At 38.6% G+C, this 14,537-nt stretch overlaps 1 protein-coding gene across 7 annotated transcripts in view; it reads left to right on the top strand.

Moving 5' to 3' along the window:
• MEGF10 (multiple EGF like domains 10) overlaps positions 1-14,537 on the top strand; it is a 158,400-nt gene that overhangs the window by 48,206 nt on the left and 95,657 nt on the right. The window lies entirely within an intron of this gene.

Consider the following 14,537-nt stretch of genomic DNA (forward strand, 5'->3'; position numbering starts at 1 on the left):
GAGTCTACAGAAGCTGAGCAGGGCTGTTGAGATGGATGTCACTCATTCATAGGGTCACCAAGAGTTGGATCCAAGTCAATGGAACATCTCTCTTACACACACACACACACACACACACACACACACACACACACACGGCTTGGACCAGTATATGTGTCCTCCTCCTTTCAACCCCTGGATTCTATTCTTTATGTAGATGGTGACGAGTCTTCAACTTTAATTTAGAACCAGGACTCTATATGATAATTACTGTTTATTGAAAAAAAAATTAGAAAGTGTAACTAAACAAAAAGAAGAAAATGAAAATGCATTGTGACTGTCTTTCCTGGTCAGTAAATGTACTTCTGTAACATATTGCAAATGTCAGCATTATTGCATTATAGATATTTATTTAACCAATTTCGACTATTGAATATTTATGTGATTTCCAAGTTTTACCTACTATGAACTGACTGCTCTAGAAGACATTACTGTGATCAAATCTTTGTTCATATCTTCAATTAATAGGTAAGGATAAATTCCTGGAAGTAATATTGCTGGGTCAGAGGTTTACACATATTTCTAAGATGTTTGGTCTGTTTCCAATTTATGACTCTCATCAGCAGTGTATGAGAATATTTGTTTGTTTATACCCTGTGCCGATTTTTTCTTTGCTATTTTTTTCTTAATTTGCATATCTTTGATTCATAATGATGCTGAATAAGAAAAAGTACATGTTTATAACCAAACATCTTAGAGAATAATCATGAACTGATATCTATGGCCCAGGATGATGGGACATTTTCAGAGGAAAGCACCGAGTGCATACAGAGTGGAGAGTGAGGAGGCCTGGCTGGCTGGTGTCCTTGCCAGTGTTCAAACTTATAAGCACAATTGTCAGCATACTGGGAGAGCAGTTTTATTTTCCAGGATTCATTTCTGTTAAACAAGGTCATAGGAATTACATATAAAGCCAGGATGCTGATTCATCAAGTGACATAGAGCCTGAAGAGGTGCTTGGGCCATCTTCTGGCCATTCCTTCTTTCCCTGAAGACTTGGCACATGGAAAGCTAGATTTTACTGGCAAGCTGGTGTGGGGAGCTAGGATCCAAGAAAGTTCAGTTAGAGTTTCAGTATTTCGTGGCCCTAGCCTTGCATAGCCCCAAAACTCTGTCTTTTTATTCAATAGTACAGCCCATCTCAGAAAACTGTCCAATTCTACTAGTACCATCATACCTGAAAATTATAATGGTGAAAATAACTTTTCCTTTATCGCACACTAGACAGGTTGCAAGGTGTCCTTCTTCTTGCTGAGATGGACACCTCTAGAATTTGCCTCTAAAATTCTCCCTTTTCTAAGACTTCTTGGCTGACCAACTGCCCCAGGAGACTGAAACATTTTTCCTTTAGATATGTTAATATATTTAATCAGCATACTGTGTAGTCTCAGAGGTCTGGGAGCTATTTGGTCTCTTTAAGGGTATTTTGCATCTCTCCATTCTGATGTCTTCATTTTGTAGCTTAACCCTGACGACAATCAAGCTTTCCTGATTTCCTTGTTCTTGGAGTTGCCTCCAGTATGTCTGTACTCTCAACAGCTGGCACTGGTGAGGCACCCTTGTGGGTAGAGAAGGAACAAAAGAGAGCACACGATTCCTAGTTCTGCTTTCATAATCTCTTTTTCAATTAGGTTTTGCTGCCAGGCACATACCACAGTCACCATTTTTAACTGTTTCCAGTCACCAAAAGGAATTGAAACACAGGAATCAGTTATCATTTTAGTTTAATTTTTGGTAGTCAGTTTACCTAGAAGACAAAAAAGGATGGTTTCATGCAAATACCTGTATTTGAAAAAGTCTCTTTTAGGTAGCGGAGTAGTTCTTTCTGGAGGGCAAGTCCCATCCTCTCATTTCTCCCCACCCCTGCTTCATTCTGCCCAAGATTAGGCATTTCTGCTAAACTCTCAGGCTGTGCAAAAGCTGCTGGTCCACAGAGTACACTGTGAGTAACAAGCTCTGTATCCAGAAGACAGACGGATGTCATCAGGCAGGCAGAACCAAAAAGGAGAGTGTAGGGAATAACATGGTTACAAGCCTTTCCTAAGAATCTGGTTGGAAAAAAAATTTATTAGAAAAATTTCCATAAAGAAAATATTACTAGACATGAAGAGGATTATGATTCCTTGATGAGGTTTTAATCTGATCATAAAATTAATTGAACTTTAAAGTTTACTCATCCTTCAGGGTTGCTATTCTTTCCTAATTGATGTTTCATTACTTTTGATTTGGAGAAATAGAAATATTAATGAACAAATGCCCAGATTAATAAAATAGTTTTAATATGTGTGTGTGTACATTTATATGTATATATGGTATGTATGTAGTATGTGTGTATATGTATATGTGTGTTTGTATATGTTTTTTTAAAATTGAGATATAATTAACATAACATTTTATTAGTTTCAGGTGTAGAACATAATGATTCGATTTTTGTATATATTGTGAAATGATCACCACAGTAAGTCTAGTTAACATCCATTGCCACACATAGTTACAAATTTTTCTTTCTTGTGATAAGAACTGTTAAGATTACTCCCTTAGCAACTTTCAAATATACAATACAATATTATTCACTATAGTCATGATGTTGTATATTATATCCCCAGGACTTCCTTATTTTATAACTGGAAGTTTGTACCTTTTGACTACCTTTATGCATTTCATCTACCCCCTGCCTCTGGCAACCTACAATCTGTTCCCTGTGACTATGAGGGTTTTTTTTGTTTTTATGTTTGTTTTCGATTCCACTTAAGTGAAATCATATAATTTTTGTCTTTCTCTGATTTATTTTACTTAGCATAATGCCCTCAGGATCCATCCATGTTGTTACAAATGGCGAGATTTCATTCTTTTTTAAGGCTACCTAGTGAGAGAGAGAGAGAGGGAGGAAGAGAGAGAGAAAGAGAAATATGTCTTCTTTATCTGTTCTTCTATTGATGAACTCTAAAGTTGTTTCTATATCTTGGCTGCTGTAAACATAGGGGGTGCAGATATCTTTTCAAATTAGTGTTTTTGTTTCCTTCAGATAAATATCCAGAAATGGAATTTCTGGATCATGTGGTAGTTATGTTTTTAATTTTTTGAGGAACCTCCGCACTATTTTCCATAATGGCTGTACCAATTTACATTCCCACCAACAGAGCCCAAGAATTCTAATAGGTGTGAGGTGATATCACCTTGTAGTTTTGATTTGCATTCCCTTGATTATTAGTGATGATGAGCACCTTTTCATGTCCCTGTTGGCCATCTGTATGTTTTCTTTGGAAAAACATCTATTCAGATCTTCTGCCCGTTTTTAAATTGGATTGATTTTTTTTTTTTTTTTGCTATTGAATTGTATGAGTTCTTCATATATTTATCAACCCTTTATCAGATACATGATTTGCAAATATTTTCTCTCATTAGTAGGTTGCCTTTTCATTTTGTTGATGGTTTCCTTGCTATGCAGAGGAAGAGTTTTAGATTGGAGTCCCATTTGTTTATTTTTGCTTTCATTGCCTTTGTTTTTTGTGTCAAATCCAAACAATTATTGCCAAGATTGATGTCAAGGAGCTTAATACCTATGTTTTCTTCCAGAAGTTTTATGGTTTCAGGTCTTACATTCAAACTGTTATCCACTGTGAGTTGATTTTTGCGTATGGTATAAGGTGGAGGTCCAGTTTTATTCTTTTTCATGTTGCCGTCCAGTTTTCCCAACACTATTTATTGAAGAGACTATCTTTTCCCCATTGTATATTCTTGGGTCCTTTGTTGTAAATTAATTGACCATACATGCATGAGTATACTTCTGGGCTCTTTATTCTGTTCCATTGATCTATGTGTCTGTTTTTATGCTAATATCATTCTGCTTTGATTGCTTTGCCTGTATAATATAGTTTGAAATCAGAAAGTATGATGCCTCCATCTTTGTTCTTCTTTCTAAAGATTGCTTTGACTATTGGGGGTCTTTTGTGGTTCCATACAAATTTTAGTATTATTTGTTCTATTTCTGTGAAACATGATATTGTAATTTTAATAAGGATTGCATTGAATCTGCACACAGCTTTGGGTAGTATGGACAGTTTAACAATATCAATTCTTCCAATTCATAACATGGAATATTTTTCCATTTATTTATGTCTTCTTCCATTTCTTTTGTCAATGTCTTATAGTTTTCAGTGCACATGTTTTTCACCACCTTGGTTCAGTTTATTCTTAGACATTTTATTCTTTTTGATGCAACTGTAAATGAATTTTTTCTTATTTTCTTTCTCTGATTATTTCTTATTAGTGTTAATAATAAATTTTTGATTTACTGAAGTTATAAATCCAAAAACTTCATTGTTTCTTAAGCTAAATTTAGCGTACAGATGTTTCATCCATTAGTATCACAGACTTTAACAAATACGTTAAAGGGCTTTGACAAATGTTTTACAAATATAAACACCATCAAGTTTTTAAAATGGAATCTGTATCTTTGATAAATTCAATCTTCATTTTAAGTAATCTAGCTGCCAGCCTGACAGACTACCCTATGTGCTTAAACACTTTTTGTAAATCTAGTAAGTTCAACTTACAAATAAGGTGAAATCTTAAGTTCTCTTAAATGTTGTAATATTGTATTTGTAAAATTTCAACCTTAAAATAACCTTTCTAATCAGTATTCCACTACACATTTAATAAATGAAATTCGAAGACTGACTTTTGATTCTAAAAGGCCACATTCTTTTAACTATTACAAATATCTTCTTAAATCTAAAGTTATAAATACCATAGAGTTTGATTCTTTCACACATTTCTATATTAAATTTAAAATAGTCACAAGGCTAAAAGATAGTTAACTTCTAAGGAAATAATTTTGTCATTTCAGGTTTTTTGGTTTACTTTTAAATAAACTTTTGTTGGTCTCTTTTCAATTTGCTGAAGTGATTTATTTATCTATTTATTTTTAAATTACAGTAAAAAATACATAACATAAAATTTACCATCTTAATAATTTTTAAGTATGCAGCCCAGTGGTCTTAAATATACTCACATTGTTGTGCAACAGACCTCTAGACTTTAGCTTTCAAAACTGAAACTCTATACCCATTAAATCTTAATTCTCCTTTTTTCCTTCCCCGAGTCCTTGTCAACCACCTTTTGCTTCTTCTTTCTGTTCCTAGAATTTTGACTACTTTAGATACGTCATATTTAATTTAGATTTTGACTACTTTAGGAATCATATGGTATTTGTCCTTTTAAGACAGACTTATTACACTTAGTATAACCTCCTTAACCTCCTTCATGTTGTAGCCTATGACAGGATTTCTTTTTCAGGGCTACATAATATTCCTTTGTATTGTTTTCTGAAGTGTTTTAGATACCAGAGGACATAGCCCTTGATGACCACCTTAATGGAACATACTGAGCCCATGATCTGTTTAGATGGTGTATCCTGTGTCACTTAGATTTAGGACATATTATTTCCTAGTGCCATTTGTGTTTCGGTTTCAATGATAGGAACAGGCTGGCGGATAAAGTGAGACTGATTGGTTTCTCAGAGGGCCAGAGAAATGCTGATTAGACACAACAGCTGGCAGTGGAGAGAGTACAGGCTGATTTCTGTGCTCGTAAAGGAGAGACCGTTTGAGACTGAAACTTGAATAGCAAATGCCAGGGTCAAATCAGCAGAAGGCCCAGGCCCTTCGGGGTCCCTCCCTTTACCCTCACCAACGTCATGGGGATCCATTCTCTCTTCACCCCAAAGTTCCATCTCCCTCAAGACCTCAACTGTTTGCAGCTCCAGGGATGGTTTGGAGCCCGGGCGGCCTCCTGTCTTCTCCCACGGCCCCCGCTCTGAGCACTGAGGAGAGAGGAGTAATTTCTGGTTCTCTGGCATTGAGGGAGCTCTAGGCATCTCGAATTGAGACCCAGAACTGTGATCTCCACAGTACTGCAGCTGTGGAGTAAATGAGCGTTTGAAGCTGCCCTAGGCACCGAACCATTAGTTACAACATCAGAACTCCAGGAAAATGTGTTTGCAGGTACACACAACTGATTTCCAAACACAACTTTGGAACCCAACTGTGGGGACAGAGCCCCAGAGAGCAGTTTCCAGGCTCTCGGCCTCACGCTAAAAGGTGCTGGCTCAGGTAGTAAATGGCCGTCAACTGTGATTGGATGGCCATCAGCTGTGGCTAGTTGACCGTCAGCTGTAGCCGGTGAGCCAATTGGCCACTAATATAACTGCCGTGGCTACGCTAGCAGAAGATGGGGGCTAGCAAGCGCAGATTGCAGTTAGGATGGTGGATTGCGGATCGTGTGGCTCCTGTGTCTCCAACCCAGACGCCAGCAAGAATATAGTGGTATGAACCCCCTATCTATGGCTCCATGGGTGTTCCTTTTTGGCCTAGCCACATCCTGCGTTCTTATGTGGGGAGCGGGACTAGAGATTCCGCAGGCCGCCCCACATGACACCAACCTATTAGCAAATGCAGATTGCCTATAGATTTGGTTTCATGGGACTAGGAAAAGCTCACAGGAAAAGCGGCAGCAAAGTGGGACCCTGGCATCTCTCTGTCTGTGGGAAGGATTGGTTGAACAGGAGATAAGTCTGGCCATACAGTCTCACTCCAATGTCCTTGGCTTCACCTTGGTTGATGGGAGAGAAAGTAGATGATTTTAATCAGGGCAGCTTGCAGCAGAATCGCAAATGGACCAAGGGCATGGCCAGAGGTCCCTTCTCCAGTCCAACTTCTGTGCCTTTGCCCAGAGGCCCAGTCTTCTCCTGCTGGATACTACAGCAAAGGAAGGGAACATTCTGATGACTGTTTCATTCGTGGTAGACTTCACTGTCTTATCCCATGTTTGTTAGGTGGAGGAGTCAAATGCTAACTTCTGATTAAAGCTGTAATGGGGGTATTGCAGGCAGTGTGTCTTGCAAGGAAGACATAGGAGAGGTTTGAGACTGGGTCACCCACTCGATTGCCGTGTAGGCTAGCTTCGATGGTAGCTCAGTTCCCATGGATGTGCCTTGCCTGTCTTTGGCACTCGTTAAGAGAACTTTGGAACAGTAAGTAAGAAGCCTTAACTCCCACACACTGAACTGTATATGATTTCCTGTTCTTAGCAAAGAGGAGTGTGACAATTGATTACCATAGCAGTGAATAAATATTCACAGCTGATTTTCAACTTGGCCAATTTTATGAAAACCTGAACTGCCTGTAGGCAAATAAGGGACAAGAACTGTGGTTGGTGTTTATATAAAAATCGTTCCTGCAAATACACTTTATTCTTGTTTGAATGTCATGCTTCAGTGAGCAAGGCATGGTAAGCCCAGATTTGGGGTTAAGGGCTTCAAGACATACGCAGCTCACTTACCCAGGGATGTTTTCCTTCCAGGAGACAGACGCACCATACAGGTAGCACTTTAGGGGGGCCACATTAGACTATTTGCCATATAACCCATACACTTACCCCTATTTCTTCTTTTTGTTTTGGAATACTGTTGTATTAGATGGGAATTAACCAAAAGCTTCCCGTTTGGGAGAGAGGGTTCCATCTCTTGGAAGCAGCTACCTCCGACATTGTGTTTAGAAGGATTCTGAGGCCCTGCCTGTGCTGAGAGAGAGAACAGAGAGACCCATCAATGATTTCTGTCATGGTCTTTGGGTGGCCCAATTGCCCCACACTTCCCACCCCTGTATTAGACTCTGTCTGACATCCTGTACGGAGCATTTGGAACCTCTTGGGTCATGGAGATATCAGATGAGTTTCCTGAATCACGCACCTGGCCGCGGGCTCCTGTTCTACCCAGCTTCTCTGTTTCACTGGGAAGTACTAGTAAGTACTTGGTTCTGCTGTTGTCTCCAGGAAAATGAGCTTCCTCTTTGTGAGCTGGAATATTTGCCAAGCTACCTCAGGATTATTTTGTCAGAAATCTCGTTTTGGAATGCGAAAAGATTTTCAATAGCCATATGTTGCCCCAGAGTCAGTGTAGGGGCGCGTTGCTGGCTTGGGTACATTGGTTAAATGGGCAAGGCTTTTGGGAGGAGCTGCTACTTGTTTATTCCACCTGGAGATGATGGAAGCACACATTTAATTCTTTATTTTCATGTTATTTTGGTCTTTGGCTGCTGAAAAGCCTGGGGCTCAGGTTTTCAGGATGCGAAGAACTGGAGCCAGAGCCACGTTTGTGAATGTGAATTCAGCCTTTGGCAGACTGCGTGTACGGGCAAGCTGGGCTTCTGGGGGGGATTTACAGGAATGCAGTGAGGGCTCAAGGAGGGGAGGATCATCTCTCTGAATCTGGGGGCAATCTGAGCTTTCTGCTCTAGATTTGTTTGCCTCTCACAGGCTTGTTTCATAATAAAGTTGTGGTCTTGTTATATATTTTCAAACCACCTCAGGGTATAGATTCTTTTAAACAGACCTTTTTGAATACAGATAAAACTAAGGTAATCTTCTTAGGCTAGCCAAAGAGACCCTGAACTGACAGCATTCAGATGGTATGTCCCTAAGTATACGTCCCCGTGATGCCCTTTCTGCCACTGGCAGTGGATTTTTTCATGTTTCCATAGGGACCCTGTATTCTGTTGCTATGGAGCCCGACTTGGTTCAGAGGAACCTACCAGTAAATACTGGGAAAGGCCCTTTGTCCACCTACTGCACCAGCAGAAATGCCAATTTTCCCACACGTCTACTGGAACCTAAACGTCTGTTTTCCACTTTGGCTCATTGGTCTCTGCTAGTAGCGAAGATAGGACCTCTGATAAACAATGCATGAAACCTGTGTTGCCTTACGGATTGCCAATGTGTGCTCACTAGTTAGGATTTTATAAACAGAAATCATGAATTTAGTAATAATTAAAAACACTATAAATTCAAGCTAGCCCTGGTCTAAACCGATGGAAATCACATCTGCTACCTGTTTTTTTGCTTAAGAAAGCCTGACTTTAGAGTCCCAGGGACATAGGGCAAAGGGAACTAATGGAACATCCCTGCTTTATCTATAAAAAACGAGTTCCTGTCCTTGCAGTCTTCACAGGACAGGTAGAATTTTTACAGGCCTTATAATTTATGCAGCCTCCTTATAGGGATAGATCATAGCTGCTATAAAATCTCAGAACAGAAAAGCAATTTTTATTGCACAACAGTTCAAATCTTTTTAGAGCAAAGTAATTTAAAATTAATGGAAAAAAACCACATTTTAATCTAAGTGACCTACCAGGAAACATTGACATGACCAGGTGGTGACAGAACTTGCATTTTTTGGTCGGGGATAGAGACTGTTCGCACTTTTATAGATAATCCCGTGGTAAAGCTAGTACATCCCTCTGGGCCACACGCAGAGATGCCCGAGGGAGACGGATGTGGATACCAGTGAAGATGCACTGACACTATTCTTTCCTTACGCAGCAGAGATAGCCCAAGTTCTAGATGTAGCTTTTTTTTTCTTTTCCTTGATGACTAATTCTTTAAAAAGATTTGAAAAAAATCAGCTAGAGCTCCAAGAGAACCACCGCATAGAAAAGCAGTCTTCTTAGTTAGGTGACAGAGGGCAGCACGATCTGAAGGTGGGCCTCCCTGGCCAGCGGGGCTCGTTCGAGGGGCAAAGACTGTTATGGCAAGTCTAAAGATATGGCAGCCAAACTGATGTTTAAGCCTAAAAGCAACTTAGTTAATTTATTGTACTTAGCGTGTAATTGAAGGACAGAAAAGGAAGTGTGCCATCTCAAATGAAATCTATCCGGGGAGGAGAACAATTTTCCAGAATCTTGGACCCTGGCATTATCTGGAGTTGGCTTCACCTTGGTTGATGGGAGAGAAAGTAGATAATTTCCCTACTGTGAGCTACTGAATGCTCATACTGCAGAGTTCACTGTTGCATTATCCAGTAAGACTGGGAAATGCTTAGTGCTGGATCCCCTTTCTCAAAGATTTACTTTAGTCTGTTAAAGGCTCCGGGAAGTCTTGGAGTCAAGGTATGTCTCAAACTTCTTTGATCATCGAAATCCTCCCCCCTTCCTAATCCTCCCCTCCCCTTTTTTTTCAAGAACCTGATGGAATAATTTTTAGAGTCTCCTTTGGAGACTAATACTTTAAAGGATTTAGTTTGTTGTTATATAACTTTAGACTGGTAATTGTAAATATTTCACTTTATCAGAAGCTTTTGGATCTTTAATTTCTTGTTTTTTTTAAAATCAGTTTTATTGAGATATATAATTGACATATAGCATTGTATAAGATTAAGGTGTAAACTGTGATGATTTGATACACTTACCTATTGCAGAATGATTACCACAATTCATGTGACTCGCTTTATTGCGTGATATTCACTTTATTGGAGTAGTCTGGAACCGAAGCCGCAATCTCTCTGAGGTATGGCTGTATACCACATTTTCTTTACCCACTAATCAGCCAAAGGACATTTAGGTTGTTTCTATATCTTAGCCATTATGAACACTACTACAATGAACATGGGAGTGCAGCTATCTCTTTGAGATCTTGATTTCGTTTCCTTTGGATATATACCCAGAAGTGGGATTGCTAGATCATATGATGGTTCTATTTTTAAACTTTTGAGAAGTTGCCATACTGTTTTCCACAGTGGTTGTATCAATTTACATTCCTGCCAACAGTTCACAGAGGTTCCCTTTTCTCTACATCCTCGCCAACACTTATTTATTGTCTTTGGGATGACAGCCATTCTAACAGGTATGAGGTGGTATCTCCTTGTGGGTTTGATTTGTGTTTCTTTGATGATTAGTGATGTTGAGCATCTTTTCATGTACCTGTTGGCCATCTGTATGTCTCCTTTGGAAAAATGTCCATTCAGATCCTCTGCTCATTTTTTAATTGCATTGTTTATATTTTTTTTGCCATTGAGTAAATATTTTCTCCCATTCAGTAGATTCACTTTTCATTTTATTGATTGCGCCTTTTGCTGTGAAGCTCTTTCATTTGATATAGTCTGACTTTTTTTTTTCTTTTGTTGCTTGTGATTTTGGTGTCATATCAAAAAAAAAATCATTGCCCAGATCAATGTCAAGGAACTTTTTTCCTCTTTTCTTCTAGGAATTTTATGTTTTCAGGTTTTACATTTGCATCTTTAATCCATTTAGAGTTAATTTTGGTGTGTAGTGTTAAATAGGGGTTCAATTTAAGTTTTCTGCATGGGATTATCCAGTTCTCCCAATACCATTTATTGAAGAGACTATCCTTTTTCCCCTTGCGTATTCTAGGCTGTCTCATCAAATGTTAGTTGACCACATATGTGAGAGTTTACTTATGGACTCTCAATCTGTTCCATTGGTCTATGTGTCTATTTTTATACCATTGCCATACTGTTTTGATTCTGATAGTTATGTAATATAGTTTGAAATCAGGAAGTGTGATGCTTCCAGCTTTGTTCTTTTTTTTCAAGATTGCTTTGGCTATTTGGGGTCTTTTGTGGTTTCATACAAATTTTAGGATTGTTTTTTCTATTTCTGAAAAAAGTCATTGGAGTTTTGATTGGATCTCTAGATGGCTTTGGGCAGTATGTACATTTTAACAATGTTAATACTTCTGATCTATGAACATAGGATATCTTTCCATTTATTTGTGTCTTCTTTATTTCATCGAAGTCTTGTAGTTTTCAATGTACAGGTCTTTCACCTCCTTGGTTAAATTTATTCCTAAGTATTTTATTGTTTTTTAATCTATTGGGAATGGAACTATTTTCTTTAACAGATATTTTGTTGTTAATGTATAGAAATGCAACTGATTTCTATATATTGATTTTTGTATCCTATAACTGTTGAATTCATTGATTAATTCTAACAGTTTTTGGTGGAGTCTTTAGGATTTTCTATATATAAGATCATATTATCTGTCAACTGAGACAATATTACATCTTCTTTTGTGATTTTGATGACTTTTGTTTCTTCTTCTTACCTGAGTTTGTTTGGTGACTTATGAACTTTACGAATTTAAATATCCAAATCTCCCCCAGATTTGGGAAGTTATCCCCCATTATTTCTTTAAATAAGCTTTCTGCCAGCTACTCCCTCTCTTTTCTTTCAAGGATTCCAATAATTCACAGATTGCTTTTTTCGATGGTATCCCATAGATCATGTAGGTTTACTTCTTCATTTTTCATTCTTTTTTGTTTGTTCTTCACTAACTGGATAATATCAAAATATCTGTCTTCATCAATTCTTTTTTTGCTTGATCTATTCTTTTGTTGATGTTTTCTATTCCATTTTTTTATTTCATTCATTATATTCTTCAGATCCAGAATTTCTCTTTCTCTCTCTCTTTTTAGATAGTGTGATTTCTATCTCTTTGTGAAACTTCTCTTTTTGTTCATGTATTGTTTTCCTGATCTTGTTGAATTGTCTTTCTGTGTTTTCTTATAGCTCACTGAGCTTCCTTAAAACAGCTATTTTGAATTCTTAATCAGGTAAATCATAGATCTCCATATCTTTGAGGTCAGTTACTGGAAAATTATTGTGTTTTGTCGGTGGCATCGTATTTCCTTGATATTTAATATTCCTTGAAGTCCTGCGCTACTGTCTTCACATTTGCAGCAGCAGTCATCTCCTTTAGTCTTTACTGGCATTGGGAGATAAATACCTTCTGTCAGCTATGCTGAGGATTCTGAGGCTTTCTCATACCTCCTATTGATAAGCCTGCACCACATATTTTGCTTCCTCTTGTGGCAGAATTCTTAAACTTGTATGCCTTCTCTGCATCCTGCAACACACCAGGTCAGGTATTTACAGCCTCTCTTTTGCTTTCCCAAGAGCGGAGCTAAAGCTCAAGTTTGTGGTCTCTCCCTGGCCCACAGATTGGAGCTGGCTTTCTGCATGTTCTCACTAGCCATCTGCCAAAGCTTGTTCTCACCATTGTTGGGAGCATGCACAGAGAGCTGGACACAGAGTGAAGGTGTATGTGGGTGAGGTGCATGGAGCATTAGGAGTTCCCATTAGCCAGTTGGGGGTTTATCCGCAGACTAGGCATCCCCAGTGGTTCATGAATGGGGGGCTTCTTGATGGGCTCTGCAACACAATAGGATCTACTTTCCTTTAATGCCCTCTGAGATTCTTCTCTGCTGCTCTCCCAGCCTCTTCACTTTCCCCAGTCATGCAACTCACAACTCCATACTCTGGCTGTGGCGAGAGAGAAATGGGCCTCTTTGACAAAGTCCTACACAACTGGGGAAGTTGTGCTCTACTCACATGCTCTCACTTTTCCTTGCACAAGAAATCACAGGTCACGAAGGCACTGAGCTATGCTGCCTTGGGCGATGTGGGTAAAAATCTAATTTTTCCTCTTACCCTCTTCAGTGTGTCCAAACTCGTTTTTTCTTTTTCTTTTTTGCTCTAATGATATGCTGGAGCTGGAGCTTCTCTGCTGGAATTCTGGACTCCCACAAAGGCTCTCTCATTCACAAGTGATTGTCTTAAGACAGTGTTCTCCAGGGGCTCTTGGACCATGGCCAAAATGGACTGGAGACAGTTCACAGGCCACTGCAGGGTCCACAGCTGGGACCAAGATGCCTGTTACCTGATGCATGAGGGGGCAAGACTCCTTCCAGGTCCCTTGGCGTATGTTGCTGGATCCCATACTTCCCACAAAGGCATGTTTGTCTGTGGCTGGATGCTGAATTGTTCTTGTTGACGGGGGATACTATGATGGATGTCTTTTTCAGTCATGTTGTTGATGTCACTCCTCTTTAATTTCTTCTAAGGACAGTCATATGTCTGTTTTCACAACTGAAGAATGGAAAAGTTTTAGTTGGGTCATGACAGAATATAGAAGTGACTTCTTTGCTCTCACCGTGGCATAGAAGATGCACCCATTTACTGACTTTACCACTTAGGTTCACCACTTAGGCTGGGCCTCTCCTTCAAGTTTTGAACTATTATTAACAGAGATATTTCATGACAAACAGTTGTTCACAAAAGTAAAGTTGTCAATGAGTATGCATATGATACAGATCTTGATATTCAATTCAAAACAGCTGTACAAATAATAGATTTGCAGTTGATACAAGAGGAAAAAATAAAATTGAGAAAAAAGAGCAGTTAAGTTCAAAATGCAATCTGTCAAAGATCTTAAAAGCTTTATTCTGAACAGTTTAGTGCCTTCACTGATGTTTTCGCAAAGCAGGTCAATGCTGTATGCCAGCGATGGCAGACTAACAAGCTGGATGATTTGATGTATAACCATATTTTGTTTGGTCTACATTGTGTTTTACATTTAAATAGTTTTTAACATGAAACTTAGGACTTTCATCTTCCGTGGGAAAAATAGGTGATTGGTTAACACTGGCTTGGCGTTCTTATGTGGCAACAGAAAGGAGACAATAAAGGGAAGCTGCCTTTTTATTTATTTAGTTTTAATAGAAATAACATTATATTAGTTTCAGTTGTACAACATAATGATTCAATATATGTAAAGTGAAATAATCACCACAATAAGTCTAGTTAGCATCTGTGACCACATATAGTTAAAACAATATTTTTTGTGTGATGAGGACTTTTAAGGTT

The sequence above is a fragment of the Rhinolophus ferrumequinum genome, chromosome 7 (assembly GCF_004115265.2).
Source record: "Rhinolophus ferrumequinum isolate MPI-CBG mRhiFer1 chromosome 7, mRhiFer1_v1.p, whole genome shotgun sequence".
NCBI classification, from domain to species: Eukaryota; Metazoa; Chordata; class Mammalia; order Chiroptera; family Rhinolophidae; genus Rhinolophus; species Rhinolophus ferrumequinum.